General features: G+C 43.3%; 1 protein-coding gene across 4 annotated transcripts in view; it reads right to left on the bottom strand.

The window, feature by feature from the left end:
* LOC122788049 (proto-oncogene c-Rel-like) overlaps nt 1–23,137 on the bottom strand; it is a 2,508,512-nt gene that overhangs the window by 869,007 nt on the left and 1,616,368 nt on the right. The window lies entirely within an intron of this gene.

The raw sequence follows: 23,137 nt of genomic DNA on the forward strand, positions 1-23,137 counted from the left end.
TGGGGGTCTGGGTAGATTTAGCAGGAGGAACCCGCCTAGAACCCTTTTTACTTTTGGGGGGATTGACGCTGTCTGTGAACAAAAGCAGAGTTAGAGGAATAATTCCTTTGGAACTTGAGAAAAGGAGAAAGAAAAATATGTTTTCAATTTCTGTATAGCCTTCCCCTTATCATGCAAGGACTTAAAAATCTCAGCAGCTGCAGAACCAAATAGGTTCTTATCATCAAGGGGAGCATTCAACACTTTAGCCTTAATCTCATTAGGCACAGGGTGAAGGTGATGCCAAGCGTAATATCTCAAAATAGAACTAAAAGTAGCAACTCTAAAAGAGGCATCAGCTCATCATAACTACATTTAATAGAGTGGCGGGCTGCTGGAGAAGTGCAGCCCAGAAGAGAAGGGGCTGAGCTCTTCCATTCAGGATCAGGAAGGTCATAGACAGCCTTGGAACCCTGAGAAAGAAGGGATAAAATATACCTGGTCATATGGGTCTGGTAATTAATAGACCTAAGGACCAAAGTGTCAGCAGTATATACTTTCTTGTCCAGCTGTTACATGGCCCTATTGTCCTTGTCTGAAGGAAGCAGTTTAGTAATTGGCGAAGCTTATAGGGCTTGTCAGAAGAGACAGATGCCACAAAGGGGTCAGCAGAACGACATCTGCTATAGAGAAGCTTACAATCATCAGGCACCTTGTAAAACCTGTAAGGTTTCTTAAGGGCTGGAGGGTGAGAGTCTGGGGCCACAGAAGCAGGAATCTAAAAGGGCAGCCAAGACTGGAGGTACAGCAGAGGGCTTAGGGGACTCCATCTGGAAGAGCTCATAATACCTCTTCTGAATGTCAGAAACCTAGATGCAGTCCCATTTAAAGTACTCCATCATAAGAGAAACTGTATCCCCCAAAAGAGCGTTCTTCAAAAGGATTCTCTAGGCTAATAGAATAATCTTCTTCTTCAGAGTCATAATCCAATGAAGAGGAGATCAGAGAGGAATATGCCAAAGACTCTTCCCAGAATCCAAATTCTCATCAGAGGAGTCCTGCTCTCTGAGCCACTTAAATAGGACAGAAGACCAAGGGGGAGCAGGTACAGAAACTCCTTGGGGAGGCTTCAATGCCATTAATGCATTAAATAATCCCTGTGTAAAATACTGCCATTCATGCTGGAGATCTTTAGCAGCAGAGTAAATATGCTTTTTTTGTTTTGAACATCTGCCCTAAACATCCTAGGGGGTTTAGACCCTTGCTTACATTTATAACAGTGGAATCCCCCTCAGAACCTCTGAAATGATCAGTCATAGTTCCCCCGCAACATCCAGAATGGATGTCTGCAGACCATCAGAGGATGTGCAAGAAGTGACATCCATCCTGGCCTCTGATACAGTCATGGCAGATGAATCAGATGCAACAACCAGGCGATCCACTGGGCATTCACCTGACCTGACTCTTTTGGCCTTTTCTTTTTTTTGGCAGGTGGCTGGCATTCAGGATGGGAGAATTCTGCCTTCGCACCCTGCGCCAACAATTTAAGACATTGGTTCTCCAGGTAAATGAACATGGAGGAGAGACAACCATGTAAGGTCTTAGGGACAAATGCTTGGCAGACAGAACACTGTGCATGATCATGAGAAGCACCCAAACAAGAGAGACACTGCTCTTGATGATCATTATGGGGAATCTGCTTCCCGCACTGACATTTTCCCTTTCTGGATGACATGTAAACCCACAACACTAAAAAAGAAAGAAAGGATAAGAAGAAACCCCAACAGAGCACTTATCTAAAACACGGCTCAATAACTAACACAGAAGGAGGAACAATCAGACCTATGTTCATTGATCACATTCTGAACTGCGGCAAAGAAGTTCTAAGGTATGTATGTTCATACATCACCTTTATGCCTTATGCCCTGAGCAGGAAGAAAACACATGGCATACATTTAAAAAATCCTAAGGCTTTGTTATACTGGCTGGACATCGGGCTACCCTTGGCATGGGGTCTGAATAGAGAGGTGAAAAGTCAGCAAGCAAGGAAGGGTAGCATTGCTGGAATTGAATTCATCCTCAGGTCTTGGTGATGACACGCTGGACCCTGTTTTTTACAAAATCTCACCAAGACAACACTGATATATAGACTATATTTTACATAGCATATATCATGGATAGAAGTAGATTACAAAATAAAAAAAAAGATAGTTGGGTGCACAAAATCAAGGATAAAAACTGCCCAACCCTGGTAGACACACTGGTGCCAGGACTGGAAACAAATGACAGTGAAGAATCCTCAAGACAAGGAAACGTTCCTACAATGGTGCTAGGCCAGGTCCAGGGGGAGGATGCCCCCCTGTTGTAGAAGGTAGTAGTAGTCCACAAAAAAAATCACAAAAACTGATAGGCTAAAAACAGCCATAAAGAAGATAGCGTGGACTACTGAGTATAAGAAAGAAATTATGTATTGCTAGTATCGGGTGGTGCAGTGACACAGTAGTTAGCATTGTCACCTCACAGCAAGAGATTCTTTGGTTTGATTCTTGGCTGAGGTGCCTTCTGTGTGTAGTCTCCATGTCCACCCTGTGTTCTCGTGGGTTTCCTCCATGTGCTCCTGTATCCTCCCACATTCCAAAGACTGACGTGTTTCTCCCCGGGCGTCCGCTGAAAATGGGCTCTGTCCCAGTTGGACTTTCCCGGTAAACAAATGTTAAATAAATAAACAAAAATATTATTCAAGAAGCCCAGAATTTCCAGATAGAAATCAGAGGAAAGAAGAATACTTCCACAAGAAAAACTGTCAGAAGATTCAAATAAAAATTTGTGTTCATTAACAAAACAGATTTGTGAAAAACATTACATAGACCAAGAAACCTTGGGCAGTGTCAAAAAAGAAGCGACTGAGAAAGTGCAAAAATAGAATGAACAAAATCTAGAGACTTTTGAAAGTTATAAAAAAGAAATATGGACATAGGAAAGAGACATCTGATATGGTGCAATATTTATGCAAAGGAGAAAGCCAAATTAATTAATACAAAAAAGGCAGCCCCAAAGAAAAATACAGGCAAAGGCATCCAGATATGGAAAATGTCATAATACAAAAAATAAGATAACAAGGAGGGAACGTATAACAGAAGATTAGTAAGTAGACATTAAAAAAATAGAAGTTGAAGTTATGAAATACCTGTAAAGTGAAGGAATTAGTGTAGAAAATCTAACACATGTTATATCACAGCATGATGGAATGAGAGTCCCCAAAGTAAGCAGAAACAGGAGGTGATGGAGACATCTGAAGAAATACAGACAAGAGAAATAAAAAGAGATTTAATATAGTGCAATATTTATGCAAAGGAGAAGGTAAAACCAATCAATACAAAAAGAGCAGCACCAAAAATATTTAAAGAGAAATACAGGCAAAAGCATCATGAGATGGAAAGTTTTACAATACAAAAAAATAAGAAAACAAAGAGGAAAAACAGAAAAGAGGATTTGTAATGGAGAAGTTAAAGAAACAGTAACTGAGGTTATGGATTACCTGCAAAGTGAATAACTTAGTGTGGAAAATCTTATTCTGATAACATCACAGCAGAATAGAGCAATGGATCCCCAAATTAAGGAGAAACCAGTGGAGCGGGAAACATCTGACCAGTTGCCATATGAAGATACTCTGGAGCCAATACAAATGCTTAGTAGGAGTTGCAGAGCAAGGGAAGGAAAAGGAAACTGAGGCAACTCTGATGCAGTCAGTGTTGTGGAGAGATAGGCCAGTGAGCTTCCATATGAAAGAGCAACAGATGGCATAGGATGAAACTGAAGAGAAAGTGGTACAGGAAGATGCTCTGAAACTTTCTATAAAATGCCTGCAGGAAATAGAGAGCAAAGAATGTGCTGTCAGTTTAGAAGAAAATGATCTAAGAGAAGAGTTGTTTGATTTAATAGAGATGGATAGGCATATTAAGACCAATGAAAGAAATAGATTACAGAAAGTCAATAAAACCCCACAAGTTAGAAATTTGACAAAACAAATGAACAAAGTAATTAGGATTGTTCACAGAGATTCATGCAATATAAAAGTAAATAGGATATATTAATTTGCAGCTAAATTAATAACAGATAAATTCTTACCACAAAAACACAGGGTAGTAAGGGAAAGAAAAGGGAGAAATTGAATGCCACCATGGAAGTATCGAATAGAGAAAACTATAAAGCAACTAAAATGAAGTGCCACTTTTAGAAGAGTATAGACATGGGAACAGATCAACAAAAATACTCAAAAACAGACGTGATAAAAACAATGCGCAATACCAGAAGAGATCAGGATCTATCGTGCACTATTGCAAATAATAAGTAAAAATATCGGCACAGGCAGAAAAAACTTAGAAAACATGTAGATAAATATAAAGGAAAAGTACAAAATAAGCAATTTATTGATGACCCAAAAAGGTTTTATAGAAAATTGGGAAACAATGCAAAATTACTTGAAATACCACCAAATACATTTTGGAGAAATATCTATGAAGGTCCTGTGGAACATAAAGAGGCTAAATGGATAGAAGTAAGATACGAAAGAATAAGAAGTTCAAATATACAGGATATGAAACAGGCTGAAGTAACGATCAGAGAGATTGAAACAAAGTTAAGACAAGCTCCTAATTTGAAACCTCAGGCCCACATGCAGTACCTAACTACTAGATAAAAGTATTAACATCTTTACATGAAGATTTAGCCATGAGTAAGAACTAATATATATGCACACTCCGAACAGACACCAACCTGGTTAACAACAGGAAAAACAGTACTCCTACTTAACAGTGAACCTGCAAGCTATCCTAAAAACTTCTTCTTCTTCTTTCGGCTTTTCCTGGTTAGGGGTCGCCACAGTGGATCACCTGTCCGCTCATGATTGGCAGTGGAGTTTTACAGTGTCGAGTTGCCAGCCCGGTGCTCAACCTTCCACTGAAGGCACACACACACGCACACTCACACCTAGGGCCAATTTGGAGTGTACAATCCACCTATGGCATGTCTTTGGGACGTGGGAGGAAACCGGAGCACCCGGAAGTAACCCATGCGACTACAGGGAGGACATACAGACTCCGCACAGAAGGCACCCCAGCTGAGGATCGAACCGGACAACCTCTTGCTGTGGGGTGACAGTGCTAACCACTGCACCACTCTGGCCGCCCGCAAGCTATCCTAAAAATTACAGACCAATAATTTGCCTTCTGACAATATATAAACTACACTGGAATTGATGCCAACACAATTTATAGTCACTTAGAAGAAAACTCAATAATGGCAATAGAACAAAAGGATAGCAAAAGAAAGTCATATGGAACAAAGGATTATTTGTTGTTAAATTAAGTCATAATGGAGAACTGTAAAAGGAGAAGAATCTAAGTATGGCATGGATAGACTACAAATAAGCATTTCACAGTATCCCACATTCATGGCTAAAAGAGTGCTTAAAATGCATAAGATACACTCTACACTGATCGATTACATTACACCGACCATAAAACAGTAGCAAACCACTTTGCAGTTAAGCCATGATAAAGGACAAATTATTTTTCCATGGATAAAAATTCAAAGGGGGATATTCCAGGGTGACTGTCACCATGGCTCTTTTGTCTTGCCCTTAACATGTCTACTTAACAGATTAGGCCATGGTTACAATTTGGGTCCCACAAAATAAAGTGTAAAGACTTCTCATCTTTTTTTGTGAACAATTTAAAACTGTATAGTTCATCATATGAGGAACTGAAAGCACAACTGAAAGAGGTCAAAACTTTTTCAGATGATATAAGAATGTCATTTGGTCTTGATGAATGTGCAAAAAGATCCTTTAAAGCAGTAAAACTGCAGCACAAGAAAACATCAGTTTGGGACAGGAATGTGACATAAAAAAACTTAAGCAACAGGGAGTGTATAAATATTTGGGAATTGATGAAGGAGCAACAATAAAACATGAACAAATGTCAATAAAACTTAGTAAGGAATACTTTAGAAGACTAAAATTAATACTGAAAACAGTGCCAAAATCTAGGAACATTAAAGCTATAAACTAATGTTTTTCCTGTCCTAACTTACAGTTTTGGAGTGATTGACTGGCCCCAAAAGGTGTTGAATAGGTTGGACAGAAAAACAAGAAGGATGCTTAATGCTCATCAAATGATTTATAAAAGCAGTGCATACCAAGACTATACATTCTATGTTCTGAAGGAAGTATGGGCCTGTGAAACTGATTACATGTATAGATTTGCAATCATGGGACTGCATACATATCTGCTGACCTCACAAGACCCAAATGTAGTGAAAGTTTGAAACATGAAGAGAATAAGTCTAAGATGACTTCCCTGCTTAGTTTAGCAGAAGCTTATTGGCATTAAGTGGAAAAGGAAATCAAACCAGAAGTAGATAAAAAATCAGGCAGCAATAGAATGTGCCAAAAAAACAACAGAAAGAATACAAGGTGAGGCATGAGAAGGCAAGAAATGTGCCAAAAAACAACAGAAAGCATACAAGGTGAGGCATGAGAAGGCAAGAAATGTGCCAAAAAAACAACAGAAAGAATACAAGGTGAGGCATGAGAAGGCAAGAAATGTGCCAAAAAACAACAGAAAGAATACAAGGTGAGGCATGAGAAGGCAAGAAATGTGCCAAAAAAACAACAGAAAGAATACAAGGTGAGGCATGAGAAGGCAAGAAATGTGCCAAAAAAACAACAGAAAGAATACAAGGTGAGGCATGAGAAGGCAAGAAATGTGCCAAAAAAACAACAGAAAGAATACAAGGTGAGGCATGAGAAGGCAAGAAATGTGCCAAAAATACAACAGAAAGAATACAAGGTGAGGCATGAGAACTCAAGAAATGTGCCAAAAAAAACAACAGAAAGAATACAAGGTGAGGCATGAGAAGGCAAGAAATGTGCCAAAAAAACAACAGAAAGAATACAAGGTGAGGCATGAGAAGGCAAGAAATGTGCCAAAAAAACAAAAGAAAGAATACAAGGTGAGGCATGAGAAGGCAAGAAATATGCCAAAAAAACAACAGAAAGAATACAAGGTGAGGCATGAGAAGGCAAGAAATGTGCCAAAAATACAACAGAAAGAATACAAGGTGAGGCATGAGAAGGCAAGAAATGTGCCAAAAAAACAACAGAAAGAATACAAGGTGAGGCATGAGAAGGCAGGAAATGTGCCAAAAAAACAACATAAAGAATACAAGGTGAGGCATGAGAAGGCAAGAAATGTGCCAAAAAAACAACAGAAAGAATACAAGGTGAGGCATGAGAAGGCAAGAAATGTGGAAAATGCATAAATATAGTTGCAAGTACAGAAAACTCTTGGAACAACCTCATGTTGATGGATCGAATGCAGGAATGGTAAAAGGAGAGGTGAATTTAAATTATTTATTTTTTTATATTTGGTTACCGGGAAAGTCCGACTGGACATAGGTCATTTTTTACACACAATAATAGTCTTCAGTTTGAATTCACACAGTATATTATTGACAAGTAGCATTATTTAACATACAACATAAAATTATATAATAGCACCAACAATTTAAAATATTACTTTTGACAGAAAGTAGTTGTTACATTTTAGCAGCTGTCATTAAGTACAGCAAGGGTAAGGTACAGGTAGGTATAATTGTAAGAGATATGAGGACAGAAGTAGTATGGGATGAAGGTGTGACTGAAAAGTACAGAAAGAAGGAGATAGAGTGAGAGAAGGGAGGGGTCCTAGTATTAACCTAGACTGTCACAGTTGAATGAGTTCAACAAATGTGATTTTAAGGACTTTTTAAATTCATGTATGGAAGCTATGGCTGTGAGAGAGGGGAAGTTTATTCCATTGTTTGGCTATTGTGTTAATGTAGAGGGATGAACCAGTGGCATTATTATCTAGTTACTTTGAGAAGTTTGTTAGTGGAGCAGAGGCTTCTGTTACAAGAGTACGGAATTATCAGTAGTTAAGGGGTTTTCTTGAAATTATATAGAATTTTATGACAGGGTAAGTTAATTATATAGAAGTAGGCGAGGAAGGTCAAGCCATTTGAACTGTTTGAGAGCTAGACAGTGGTGTGATCTGTAAGAACTGTTGGTAGCGAACTTGGCAATTTTGTTATAGCATACATCCAGTTTGGTTAAGTCAGATTTTCTAAGGTCAGTGAGGATTGGAGAGGCGTATACTAGTGTAGAGATGAGATGTGTGGATGCAATAGTGGCCCTATCAGTGTTTAAGAAAGTACAGTTGTGTACACTTACCATAAATGTAGATGTTTGAGTGTATTCACTGTTACAGTCATCACATTTGGGTTATCCCTGCCATAGTAGCCCTCGGCAGGCCTGAATACCAGAGACTTAGTATTTCTGCATCGGTTGCTGTCACTTGAGGACTGACATCAGGTTGTCAGTAGTATAAAGTAAGGCACCCGATGCCATTACATCAGTTTTTCTTGCCCTAACCTGTCAGGAGCCCCTGAGTAGGCGGGCAAGGTCCGGTGGAAGAAACCTCACCAGTGGAAAATAAATACCAATAAGTCCCTTGAAAGGAAAGGAGAACATGTTAGAATGGCAATAAAAGGAGAAAGAGAAGAAAGGGGGAATGGGGAGGGGGGAATCAGGACTGCAACAGTGAATACACTTGAACATCTATATTTATGGTAAGTGTACACAACTGTACTATGTTCTTTGTGTTTCACTGTTGCAGTCATCACATTTGGGTTGATTCCCAAAGCTGAGGAAAAGAGTGGAGGCAGTCAATGAAACTAGTGGCTGGCTAGGATGCCTTGCAAGACTGCAGAGGCAAACCCTGCCCTGGATTTGGAGGAGAGGCAGGTGGTAATGCTTGGTAAAAGTGTGAACAGATGTCCAGGCTGCAGCCTCCAGGATATCCCTGGTGGGGACACCTCTGAGGATAGCCGCAGAGGTGGAGGCTACTCTGGTGGAGTGTGTCCTGACCCCCTTGGGGGGAGGCTTTCCATGCTGTTTGTAACAGAAATGGAAGCAGTGTGCTATCCATTTGGAAATGGTTTGTTTGGAGATGGCTTTGCCTTCTGCCCCTGTAGCAAAGCTAACCAACAATTGATCAGATTTTCTGAAGGATTTAGTCCTGTCTAGACAGAATCTGAGCTGTCTGTACACATATAGAGAGTGAAGAATCCTTTCCCCCTTGTTCTGGGGATTAGGAAAAAAAGGTGGGCAAATGAATGGATTGGTTGAGAGCCACCCTGGACACCACCTTGGGCATGAAGGATGGGTTAGTTCTGAGGGATACCCTGTCTGGATGAAAGACGATGAAGGGTTCCACAGCCACGAGTGCTTGCAGCTCAGAGCACTTCTGACTGAAGTGATGGCCAGAAGGAATGCTGTCTTCCATGAGAAATTTTTTAGCTCTGCAAAAAAAGCTGGTTTGAAAGGGGGCAGGGTGAGCTTTTCCAATACAAAATTAAGGTCCCAAGTTGGTGTTGGTGCCCTTCTGAGTGGCCTCAAGTTGCTAGCCCCTCTTAGGAACTGTTTGATCAAAGGGTGTGAGTAAAGGGGCTGTTCAGTGGGAAAAGGAGCAGAAATAGCAGAGGCATGAATTTTTATAGAGGAGAAAGAGAGGCCACTGTGTAGTTGGTCAGCTAAGTAATCCAGGATGAGAGGGAGGGAGGGCTGTGCTGTATTGGCTCCCTTAGCCTGGATCCAGGTGCAGAACCTTTTCCATTTATCAGCATAAGACTTTCTGGTGCTAGGACGTATGGCCTTATGGATAACATCCAGAACCTGTTTACTAAGGTTGGCAAATTGGTTTGGGTTTAGGGAATAAGCCAACCTGCCAAACTGAGTGTCTGTAACTGGGGATGCAAGAACTCCCCTTCCCTCTGGGTCAGGAGGTTTGGAATCTGAGGAAGATGCCATGAGGGTAGCGAGGACAGGCTGTGTAGCAAGGGGTACCAGTGTGCCGGGGCCAGTCTGGAGCTATGAGAATGGTCCTTGTTTTTTCCTCCCTTACTTTGAGCAGTACCCTGAGGATGAGAGGTAGGGGAGGGACAGGGCATCTACTTTCCAAGCCATGCAGTGATGCTCTCTGGTGCAGAATTTTCTGAGCTGATGGTTGGTGTGGGAGGCAAAGAGGTCGACCTTTGGGGTTCCCCATTTCTGAGTTATTAGGGTGAAGGTACTTCTGTTGAGTTGCCACTCGTGTAGGTCCAGAAGATTTCTGCTTAAATGGTCTGCCAGGGAGTTGAGAGAGCCTGGTAGGAATTGTGCTAACATGTGTAGTTGCATGGCAGAGGCTGTGTGCCAAAGGGTCATGACCAGCTGCATAGAGGGTAGGAGTGAGTCCCTCCCTGCTTGCTGATGCACCACATCACAGTGGTGGTGTCTGCTTTGATCAGGAGAGCCGCTGGAGAGAGAAGAGGATTGAAAGCTATCAAGGCGAGCTGCACAGCCATCATCTCTTTTTGACTGATGTGCAGAGGGATTTGCTGTGGGCTCCATTGGCCCTAAAGGCACCTGCCGTCCAGGTGTGCACCCCAAGTGCAGTCTGATGTGTCTGTGGTGAGGGTCTGGGCTGTGGGGAGAAAGGCATTCCCTTGTTGTGGGAGCATGCTGTTGCCCACCAAAGGAAATCTTTTCTGAGGCAAGGAATTATAGGTAGAAGAGTTTCCAGGTCTTGACAGTATTGGCACCAAAGGCTCTTTAGGTACCACTGAAGTTTCCTCATATGCAGTCTGGCATATATGGAATGAGTAGTATGCAAGATGCCATGAACTCCAGAGCTTGCAGGATCTTCCTTGCAGTTAGCTGGGGCCTGGCGGCTAGGTGAGAGAAGCAGGCTGTCAGGAAAATTTGTTTCTCTGGAGTAAGGTACGCCACCTAGGAAGCTGTGTCCAGACTTGCTCCCAGGAAGATTATCCTTTGGGTGGGCACCTGTTTGGATTTCTTTTCATTGACTGTGTACCCTAGGGAGGTTAGTAGGGTCTTTACAAAGGCCAGGTGCTTGAGCAGCTTCTGCTGGCTGTCTGCCTGAATAAGGCAGTCGTCTAAGTATGGGTAAATCTGAATATTTCATTGTCTGCAAAAGGCAATGGCCAGAGCCAGACATTTTGTGAAAACTCTGGGAGCAGTAGATAAGCCAAAGGGAGGCACAGAGAACTGAAAGTGTTGAGATCCTGTCCTGAAGCTGAGATATTTCCTGCATGATTCCCTGTTAGGTATGTGGAGGTATGCCTCTTTTTAGATCTAGGGTGGCTAGCCAAGCGTCCTTGGAGAGCATGGGAAGCAGCTGCTGGAGGGTGAGCATTTTGAAATCACCAGGAAGGTGTTTAGAATGGATAGATCGAGGATGGGGCGCCAGGTGCCCTCTTTTCTGGGCACCAAGAAAAAGTCTGGAGTAAAAACTTTGGCCTATCTGTTCTGCAGGAACATGCTCTACTGCCCTCACAGAGAGCAGGGAAAGGATTTGCTTTTGAGCCTTTGCCCACTGATTTGGTGGTAGATCTGGGAACCCTTTTGGGGTTGGAAGGGTGTGGAAGGAAAATTTGTATCCCTGAGACACGATGCTCAGAACCCACTGGTCCTTGGTAATGGTGGCCCAATTGCTTGAGTGAAAGGAGAGTTTTCTTCCTAGGGGTAAGTGAAGGTGGGCAGAGGGAAGGGGTGGAGGAGATGAGTCACTGTGAGTTTTTACCATAAGGGGGTGGCTTAGAACTCCCTGGTTTTGAAGTGGAGGTAGTCCACTGCTTAGATCTCTGCATTCCCTGGGGCTGTTGTCGAGGGGGGGGGGGTCTGCTTTCATGGGGCCTAGGCTGGGCTGGTTTACTGGTAGCAGGAAAGGACCAGTGTTTGGAGGGACAATGCCTGCTGAACCTAGGGGGCTGGACCTGCAAGAAATCCTTAACTGTTTGCATAGATTTTGCTTTTTCTTCCATCATTTTTAAGACCTCTTCTGCCTTAGTGCCAAATAAGTTATCTTTGTGCAAAGGGGCATCCAACAATTTAGATTTGACATGATTCGGCAGGGGCTGTTCCTTAAGCCATGCAGGTCTTCTAATGACAGATCCAGTGACTGCTGCCCTGCAAGAAGCTTCTAGGGTGTCAAAACCACAGTGCAAGGTGTGTTTAGTTACTTGACTTGCAGAATGCATTAACTGTTGTAAATCTTTAGATTCTGCCCAAGCAGGAAAGGAAGACATTTTTTGTTTAAGGAGTTCCAAGGTATGTTGCTGAAATTTCAGCATACGGAACTGACAATTTAGTGCTCTGATGGCAAGAGTAGCTGAGGTGAATACTTTCTTATCCCATCTGTCCAATGCTCGGGAATCCCTGTCTGAGGGGGTGGGATTCTTAGTAGAGGTTGCTTTAATTCCTTTTGGCCCTTGAGAAATGACCTCAGGGTCAGCTGTAGGATTTTTAAAAAGATATTTGTGTGAGTCAGGGACTCTATAGTATCTGTCTGGTTTTCTACCACCCAACACTACAACCTGTGAGAGATGCACTTACATAGCCAAAATGGAAGCAAAGCTCTCTCCACCCAAGATTGTGCTAAACAGTCAAGAGGAAAAGGTTAACACCCACACTACATCTCAAGCAACACATAGCCCTTCTAAACCCGCACCACCAACACCCACATATAGCAACACTAAATCCACATATGCAGAGGCCCTTAACTGTAACCTGCCCAAGCAACAAAGACCTCTGAAGCTGAAACGCAAACAAACACCAATCACAACCAATGTGTCACATAGTTCACAACACCAGTGTGCCACCCAGCAACAGCCCCTAAGGCAAGACAATGTACCTAACACTTTAGTCATAGGTGACTCTATAGTCCGGCACACTGATGTCCCTCTCACCAGGTTGAATAAGGAGAAAATTACAGTCAGCTGCCTGTCGGGTGCCAGGATCTGCCACATAACGCATGCACTCAAGTCACTCTACAACAAGTACAAATATGACTCTGTCATTGTCCATGTTGGAGTGAATGACTTGAGACGCACTCCCTGGACTACATGAAAAGAGACATGGAAGAGCTCTCGGATCATGTGGCCCAGGCAGGTATGACCCTAGCCCTGAGTAGCATCCTGCCTTCGCCCAGAATGATACCACAATATAAGGATAAAATGATTCACTTCAACAATTGGCTAAGCTTATGGTGTCATTCAAAGGGGATCCAGTATCTGTCTGCCTGGGATGACATGATTGACAGACCACGATGCTTTGCCAGAGATGGTCTGCACCTGTCGCCCCTGGGATTCAGGTTACTGGCTAAGGCTCTTGCCACCCCTATAGTGCCCTTTTTAGGCAAACTTCAAAGGACAAAACCACCACCATAACAGGTACAAGCATGCAAAATCTGAAGGTAATGCTACTCAATGCTAGAAGTCTAAACCTCAAAATGCACTCTCTCGAGGCACTCCTAAAAATGGAGAACATCGATATCTGTGCAGTAACTGAGACCTGGTTCAAGGCTCCAGAGAGCACCCCTGCAATACCAGGCTACAACTCTTACCACACATTTTGGCCACCAAACCAGGACCGAAACACTAAAGGTGGAGGAGTGTCAATATTCACCAAGGATATTCACACCACCAGGCTAGTTGGCCAACACAATGTGTCTGAAATTCTCCAAGTGCAACTAACACTAGGTAAGACTGCAATCCAAATTGTAGCTTGCTACAGATCCCCCACCATACCCCAAGATTCTCACTACACCTTTCTAAACATACTGGAAAATATTAAGATAGAACCAAACACCCTAATACTGGGTGATTTTAACTACCCTGCCATTAACTGGGAAAACTACTCATGTCCCAACACCTTTGCTAGAACGGTTCTTGGAATTCATAAATTCCAATGCCCTGGATCAACTAATCCATAGTCCCACCAGGGGCTCCAATATCCTAGACCTGGTCATTACCAACATGGGAAATCAATGCTCCATACCTATCGTCACCCCCTCGTTAATCAGGTCTGACCATAAGCTAATCACCCTTAACATCCACATCCCACCCCCCCCCCCCAGTAAAGAAACCACCATAAAAAACTTCTCCAAAGCCAACTTCATGCTACTCAAGTCAGAAGTGACAAACTTCATAACACCCATGCAGACGGGAACTGAAAGTTCAACTGCTGAATCCTACACTAAGGCACTGTACGAGCACATCCACTCATGCATGAATCGTGCCATCCCAAACAGAACCAAAATGCTCTCATCCAAAAAAAGGAAGCCAATCTGGTGGTCCCCTGCCATAAACAAACTTTACAACAAAAGGAAGAAACTTTTGCAGAAAAGAGGAAAATCCCAGGATGCAAAAACTCCTTACTAGCCTCAGTAAGAAACTGAGATGCCTCATAAAATCCTCCAAAGCTAGTTACGAAAATAAAATTGCCAAAGATTCCAAAGACAACCACAAAGCATTCCATAACTATGTCAAGAATCTAAATGGCAATGCTCAGATCTGCTCTGAGCTAAAAAAGAATGGCATTAAATATACTGATCCAAAGGATATTGCCAATATCCTGGCAGATCGATTCAGTGCCAACTTCACCCCCCTCTCACCCCCTAAATGGCCCATCTCAATACCGTAAGATTGCCAAATTCCAGTAATAACGGCCACACAGGTACAAAACGCACTCTCTAAAGCCAAGAATACAGCATCCATGGGACCAGATGACATCCCGGGCTGTGTACTACATGAACTACAATATGAACTGGCACCTCACCTAAGTGTCATGTTTAATCATAGCCTCACCTCAGGTTTCGTGCTCACTGAGTGGCGCAGAGCTACAGTTATCCCAATCCACAAGGGGGGATCCACCTTGGATCCCGGAAACTACCGTCCCATCAGTCTGACAAGCCTTATCTGCAAGGCCATGGAGCGTATTATCATGGAACTTATAAACAAAGAAAGACATTGGCAACCTTCAAACACTGGACCCCACCCAGTTTGGGTTTGTGAAGGGCTGATCTTGTCTCCTGAACCTGATTGACTTCTTTGAATCAGTCTCCAGAGCCATGGACAAGGGTAAGGTGGTCCACACAGCCTATCTAGACCTTGCCAAGGCCTTTGACACCATCCCCCACTCTGGAATCATAGATAAACTTACTAAGTTGGACATTAATCCCTATGTCACCCAATGGGTTGCTAAATGGCTTACTGATAGAACCCACACTGTAAAAGTAGCTGACTCCAACTCCACCTCCAGACAAGTGACAAGTGGAGTACCTCAGGGTTCAGTCCTGGGGCCGCTCTTGTTTGGCATCTACTTCTCTGAAGTACAGGTCAACACTAAGGGACTCTGGCTAACAAAGTTTGCAGATGACTGCAAACTGGGAGCCATTATTGAATTCCCAAATGATGTGGATACTCTACAAAAGGGCCTTACAGAAACAGATGCTTGGTGCCAGAGCCATGGGCTCAAGCTCAATGCCAAGAAATGTATTGTTATCCCTTTGGGAAAAACATGTATCCATGAATTACCATATAGGTGGCAGTACACTAAACACAGAAAGTGTGATAAGAGACTTAGGGACACAGGTGGACAGTGGTCTCACCTTCGATAACCACATCGCCACAACAGTCAGGAAATCCTTCTATGTGGCACACCTCATCACGAAGGGCTTTTCATCCAGAAAAAGGAGGTCATTGTCCCACTGTACTCATCCCTCATTAGACCCATTATAGAATACAACGCCCCATTTGGTATGTACCTCTCAAGACATCTGCAACAACTGGAAAGGCCTCAGAAATACCTCACTAAAAGAATCACAGGCCTAAAGCAGATGCCCTATGCTGACCGCCTTAAAACTCCAGCTATACTCTGTCGCATATCGCCTACTCAGAGGTGATCTCTGCTTAACATACAAGGCCATGTCAAACCCAGAGCTGTTGGACATGCTACACTTAAAGAAATCCCAATCCCTCAGAGCTACACGCTCCAGGGATCTAAACCTTGTCATCACAATAAACAAAACATGCTGGAGGGATAGGTTCCTGACCCAGAGACTCCCCAGACTCTGGAATAGATTGCCCATACATGTCAAGCAGAGTGCCTCTTTGGACCTCTACAAGAGGAACCTTGACGATTGGATGGGAGAAAGGAAATTCACCCCAGGGATCACATCAGTCGCCCTGCTAGACAGGGGTCCAGGAAAGTAAATAATGTGGGAAGAAATAGCCAGGGAATTGTTATGGCTAGGCTTGTATAGGCCCTAGGGCTGATAGCCTAGTACCAACCTATGAACCTATGAACCTATGAGGACGAGTGTCAGGAGTCAAGCTGGATTCAAGGAAAACATCCTCCACAAAATCCAGGACTGGGGGGATGGCCAAAGGTCTGTGTTGTGGAAGATCTAGGAATTCTCTGAGTCTCTTTTTAGACTGTAGGTAGTCCTGACTCTCCCATTGGAAATGCTCCCTTAAGGTATGCAGGGTTTCCCCAAAGGAAAAATCTTCTGGGGGAGAGGCTGAAGGAATGGAATCCTCTGCATCAGAATCCTCATAAGTGGAGAGGGGTTGCATGTCTTCATATTTAGATACATCAGATTCATCTGACTCTTGTTCAGACAAAACTGCAGGGGACAGACCTATTTTCCTTTTGGAGGGGGTAGCTTGGCTTCCCCTGATCAGAAAGATAAGGTCTTCTGCCATTTTAAGCATTTGAGACTGAGGCAAGGTAGCAGGCGCCTGAGAGTGGGTTGTCGGTTTCTTGGGTGTGGTTTGTACCTGGGGCCTAAGAAACTCGGTAGTTTTAGAAAGAAAGGTAGTCGTGAAAGATGATGTTGGTTTGTGTCAAGATTCGGTAGTGTGAAGGACTTCCTTGGATGCCAGTGCCTGCTCAGTGGCTTCAGCCCCATCCAAGGTTGAGATGACCGCAGGATCCTTAGTCGAAGAAGAGTTATGCGACATACTGGACTCCAAAAGGGTCTCGGTAGTGGCCTGTGAATCAACAGAAGCGGCATCAGGGGCTGCAAAACCGCCTCACTGAGGATCAGAGAACTGACGATTAGCTTAATGGAAGCATTGTCGGTAGGTTTGGACCTGTGCGGTCTGTCTCTGTGTTTATCTTTATGTTTTTTCAAAAGATCTGCTGCTGGATGGCTTACCGAAGCCATATCAGAATTCGAGGACTGTAAGCAAAAATATCTGGCTACAATAAGGGCCCGACGATGGATAGTTTTGGCATTGAACAAAGCACAGAAGCGACGAGGGACGTCATGGTCTGGGCCTAAACAAATGACACAGTAAGAGTGGAAGTCTCAGTGTGGTATTTATTTTCCACAGGCGAGACAATTATTAACTTTTTTTGACATCGGTTAGTGCAAGAAAAAAGGATCCCCAATGGGGTACTTAGCTTTAGAAGACTCCAATTTCAGTTCGGCAGACAGAAACTTAGGTAGCGGTTGACCGGCACTCGAGTGAACTGCTTTTGCTTCGGGCTCCATGGAAAGAAAGACTGGTGTAATGGCGTCGGCTGCCTTACTTTATACTACTGATGACCTGACGTCAGTCCTCAAGCGACAGCAACCGATGCAGAAATACTAAGTCTCTGGTATTCGGGCTGGCCGAGGGCTACCCTGGCAGAGATAACACAGGGTCACAGTAAGCTGCCTATCGGGGGCTAGAATCCGCCACATAACACAAGCACTCGGGTCACTCCACGGCAGGTACAAATATGACACAGTCATTGTCCATGCTGGTGTGAACAACGTACCTCCCTGGACTACATGAAAAGAGACATAGAGGAGCTCTCTGATTATGTAGCCCAGGCAGGTATGACCCTGACCCTGAGCAGTATCCTTCCTTCACCAAGAATGATGCCACAATATAGAGACAAGATGATCAGCTTTAACAATTGGCTTAATGTCTGGTGCCATTCAAAGGGGATCCAGTGTCTGTCTGCCTGGGATGACATGCTTGACAAGCCACGCTGCTTCGCAAGGGACGGCTTGCACCTGTCACCCCTGGGATTCCGGATATTGGCTAAGGCTCTTGCCACCCCCATAGTGCCTTTTTTAGGCAAGACTCAAATTCTAAACCTACCACCCTAGAAAACAAAATGGGAAGAAACTGAGGGTAATGCTGCTCAATGCCAGAAGTCTAAATCTCAAAATGCACGCACTCGAGGCCCTTCTCAGTATGGAGAACATCGATGTCTGTGCTGTAACTGAAACCTGGTTCAAGGCTCCTGAGAGCACCCCGGCACTATTAGGTTTTACTTCATATCATGCGTTCTGGCCCCAAAACCCGGACCACACCACAAAAGGAGGGGGTGTATCCATATTCATAAAGGATACCCACACCTCCAGGTTGGTGGCAACGCACGAAGCTTCGGAAACCATCGAGGTGCAACTAACCATAGGCAAAACTGCTCTACAAATTGTAGCATGCTACAGGCCACCCTCTCAAACTCAGGAACCCCACACAGCCTTCCTGAAGGCACTGGAGGGTATAAATGTATCTCCAAACACCATCATATTGGGTGACTTCAACTACCCGAATATAGACTGGGAACATTACTCAAGCCCTAACTTTCTAGCCCAACGGTTCCTGGAGTTCATAAATTCAAATGCCATGGAACAGCTAGTCACTGTTCCCACGAGAGGAGAAAATATACTAGATTTCATTATCACAAACATGGGGACAAAATGCTCCACACCAGAAGTATATCCCTCATTGGTGAGATCTGATCATAAACTAATCTCACTGGAAATCCACATCCCGCCCCCCACCCCAAACAAAAAAGACCACAGTGAAGAACTTCTCAAAAGCAAACTTCACACTACTCAAGACTGGTGTGGTATCCTTCAAGGCCCCTGAGCCAGTGGAAACCACAACCCAAGCTGCGGAAGCCCTTACAAATGCCTTCTATGAACACCTCCAGGACTGCATGGATCAGGCAATCCCAAATAAAACCAAGACTCTTTCCACAAAAGGCAAACGTCCAGTCTGGTGGACCCCTGCCATTAACAAACTTTACAATAAGAGGAGAAAGCTATTACATGATAGAACAAAATCCATAAAAGGGAAGTCACCCCTGATCATTATTAGTAAAATAATACGAGCACTCATAAAATCAACTAAGGCCAATTTTGAGAGAAAAATTGCCATGGATTCAAAGGACAATCATAAGGCCTTTTTCAGCTATGTTAGGAACCTGGGTGGAAACTCCCAGATATACTCAGAATTAGTCCAAAATGATACAAAAATCACTGAACCCACAGACATTGCCAACATACTGGCAGACAGGTTCAGTGCAAACTTCACCCCCCCCCCAAAGGAGAGATAACTATCCCAGCGGAGTGTAGCCTCCCAGACATCTCAAATGCGCAGGTGAAAGCTGCTCTCTCTAAAGCTAAAAACACAGCATCAATGGGACCGGATGGTGTCCCCGGCTGTGTGCTACAAGAGCTAAATGAGGAATTAAACCCGCACATAAGGCAGCTGTTTAATCTCAGCCTTACCACAGGATACGTGCCCAAGGAGTGGCGTACGGCAACTGTGGTCCTACTTCACAAAGGCGGTGCCTCTACGGACCCTGGTAATTACCGCCCCATAAGCTTAACATGTCTAGTCTGCAAAGCTATGGAGAGGATCATAATGGAGCTCATAAACAAAGATATAGGGGACTTGCAGACATTGGACCCGACCCAGTTTGGCTTCGTCAAGGGCAGTTCATGCCTTTTGAACCTGGTCGACTTCTTCGAAACAGTCACCAAGGCCATTGATGAGGGAAAGGCAATCCATACAGCCTACCTTGACCTTGCAAAGGCTTTCGACACAATACCCCACTCGGGTATTGTAGAAAAACTTACCAGCTTAAATGTAAACCCATATGTCACAAGATGGGTTGCAAACTGGCTTAAGGACAGAACCCACAGGGTTAGAGTTGCTGGCGCTATGTCAGACTCCAAGCCGGTCACAAGTGGTGTCCCACAGGGCTCGGTCCTTGGCCCCCTATTGTTCGGCATCTACTTCTCAGAAGTACAGGCCAACATGGGAGGACTTTGGCTGACAAAGTTTGCAGACGACTGCAAACTGGGCGCCATAGTGGAAAGTGCATCGGACACGGATATCCTTCAGAAGGGACTCACGGAAACAGATAGCTGGTGCCAGAGCCATGGCCTGAAGTTAAACGCCAAAAAATGTATAGTCATACCCTTCAGGAAAAACAAGGTAACCCCAAGCTACCATATAGGCAGCAATCCACTAAGCACAGAAGAGGTTATCAGGGACCTGGGGACCCAGGTTGACAGTGGCCTTTCTTTTGACACTCACATTGCTAAAGTGGCTAGAAAGACCTTCTACATTGCCCACCTGATCATGAAGGGATTCACATCCAGATCTAGTGAGGTCATTGTTCCCCTGTACTCTTCACTTATCAGACCAATGATCGAGTACAATGCCCCATTCGGGATGTATCTCACCCGACATCTGCAGCAATTGGAGAGACCCCAAAAGTTCCTCACCAAAAGGATAAAGGGACTCCAAAATCTGTCATATGCTGCCAGATTGAAGAAACTCCAGCTCTATTCAGTCGCATACCGTCTGCTCAGAGGTGACATGTGCCTGACATACAAGGCCATGTCCAACCCGGAATTAATGGACATGCTCCACCTCAAAAAATCCAAATCCACCAAAACCACTAGAGCAAGCGACTTAAACCTTAGCACGGATATAAATAGGACGTGCTGGAGGGATAGATTTATCACTCAGAGACTCGCTATGCTGTGGAATAGAGTCCCAGTCCATGTGAGGCAGAGCACCTCGTTGGCTCTGTTCAAGAGAAATCTTGACCTGTGGATGGGAGATCGTAGGTTTACCCAGGGAATCATCTCTGTGTCACTGCTGGACAGAGGCACAACAAACTAATGGGCACAGTATTTTTTCATATAAGGGGTGGCGTAAGCCACAAAACTTTGGGCTAGGCTTATAAATGCCTTAGGGCAGATAGCCTAGTATAAACCTATGAACCTATGAACCTATGCAACAGTGAAACACGAAGAACATCTGTTTATTTCTATAGAGATTACCTAGTTTTTTTATGGACTTGCTTTATTGTGAGAGAGATATAGATATCGAATTTCATGCTACAGTCAATCACAACTGCAAGATGCTTTATGTAGTTAACAGCAGATATGATAGTTTTATTATTGGCTATGATGTTAAATGAGAGGTCAGGATTGGTATGTTATGTAAGTTGGAAGATAAGTGTTGTTTTGTTTGGGGTGAGTATTAGCTGGTGGTCAGTGAGCCAAGATTCGACAGACAGAAAGGAAGCTTGAGTTTGCTGGTGTAGTTCCTGGAGGGGAGAGGAGGCACAGAGTAATGTACAGTCATCTATGTACTGGATGACTGAGAAGTGGAGAGTACAGGTGTAAAGGTAATTGGTGCATATAGTAAACAGAGATCTGAGAATGGAGCCTTATGGAACCCCTATTTTTACTGGGAACAGAGGTGATATCTCCTGGTACCATTTTACTGCCTGCTGTGTCCCTGTTAGGCAACTAAGAAACCATGCAATACTGGATTGGCTAAGACTTAGATTTGACAGAGCTTTTATAAGCTTGTTATGATTAACCATATCAAAGGCCTTGGAAAGGTCTAGGAAGATGGCTGAAACGTATTTACCACAGTTTCTATACCCATTAACTGTATGAGTGAATGATATGAGAGCAGTGGTAGTGCTATGGTAAGGCCTGAATCCATGCTGAGTGTTAGTGAGCAGTTTTTGTGTGTTGACGTGTTCCATAATTTGTATGTGAATACAGCTTTCCAGTATTTTTGAGAGGGGAGACAGTATAACTATGGGGTGGTAATTTGTTAGTTGTTTTGAGTTGGCCCCTTTATGGAGGGGAATAATATGGGAGACGTTCTACAGGTCATGGACTAGTTTTTCCGTGATGGAGTGGTTCATAAGAATGGTTACTGGAAATGCTATTATGTCAGTGGTAATTTTTAAAAATTCACCTTTGAGTTCATCTACAGCCAATGCGGTTGGTTTTAGCTTTTTGAGTAATTTTTTAATCAAGTTTACAGAGACAGGTTGAAAGGTAAAGCTGTTTTCATTAGTAAGGTGTTTGCGTTTTTCATTGCGGTCAGGAGAGCTTTGAGAATTTGCTAGTGTAAGCATGGCTTCAGTAAAGAATTTGTTAAATTGGGTGGCAATATTAGTTGAGGTGTCTGTAGTAGTAGGGGATGGAGTCTAAGATTTTCCTGACTGAAGAACATTATTAATAGCTGTCCAAAACTTTCTAGGATTATGTTGATGTTTCTTTTGTATGCTATGATAGTTTATTTTGTCTATTCTGATCATTGTTTTGGTTTTGTTTCTGAGTTCTAGGTATATTTGTTTTGAGTTTATTGTTTTTGCTTTGTGCCAGTTGGACCAAGCTTTATTTCTTGCATGAAGCAGAGATCTGGTTTCTTTGCTCAACCAGAGTGCATAATTAGACTTAATTCTAATGGTTTTAGGTGGAGCATGGGAGTTTAGTATGTTTAAGAATGTAGAGCTGAAGTACCTAACAGTTTCATTAAGGTTGAGCTTGATGGGATTCCAATTACAGGCTTTTAGTGCTGAGATGAAGTTAGATGGGATAAAATTATTTTGTCATGTATTTGTTGAAAGTTGGTATTTTTTTCTAGAGTTGGACGGTATCTAATTATATAGGTAGGCAAGTGGTCACTCAGGCTGTCAGGCAGCCAGACTGACTTATTTGGGATGGATTGACAGTATCCAGTCTAAGACGGACTGTTTGTTGACTTGTCAGTTCTAGTAGGAGACTGGATTAGCTCAGTGAATCAGTGGAGGTTGATATGAGTAGTGGGTATAGCTGAGTTACATGGTGTCCATTCAATTCTGAAGTCTCCCAGAATAATGGTTTCTTGAGTGAGAGTGTCTGATGCCCAGTGGAGTAAGTTCTCAAGCATGGATATATTATTCCGGGTGGGAAGTAGCATCCAATTATACTGATAGTTTTTCGAACATTAATTTTTAGGTTAGAAAGTAACATTTTGGTAGCATCTAGGACTGGAGTTGGTATGTTTAATGTTGTGACATTTAGTTGGTCTTTAAATAATATTGCAACACCTCCTCCCTTTTTGTTTATTTGGTCTTTGCGTAGTAAATTCTAGCCAAGGGCAGTAATTTCATTATTGGAGA

Source organism: Protopterus annectens, chromosome 1.part2 (assembly GCF_019279795.1).
Source record: "Protopterus annectens isolate FY-2018-M chromosome 1.part2, PAN1.0, whole genome shotgun sequence".
Classification (NCBI taxonomy): domain Eukaryota; kingdom Metazoa; phylum Chordata; order Ceratodontiformes; family Protopteridae; genus Protopterus; species Protopterus annectens.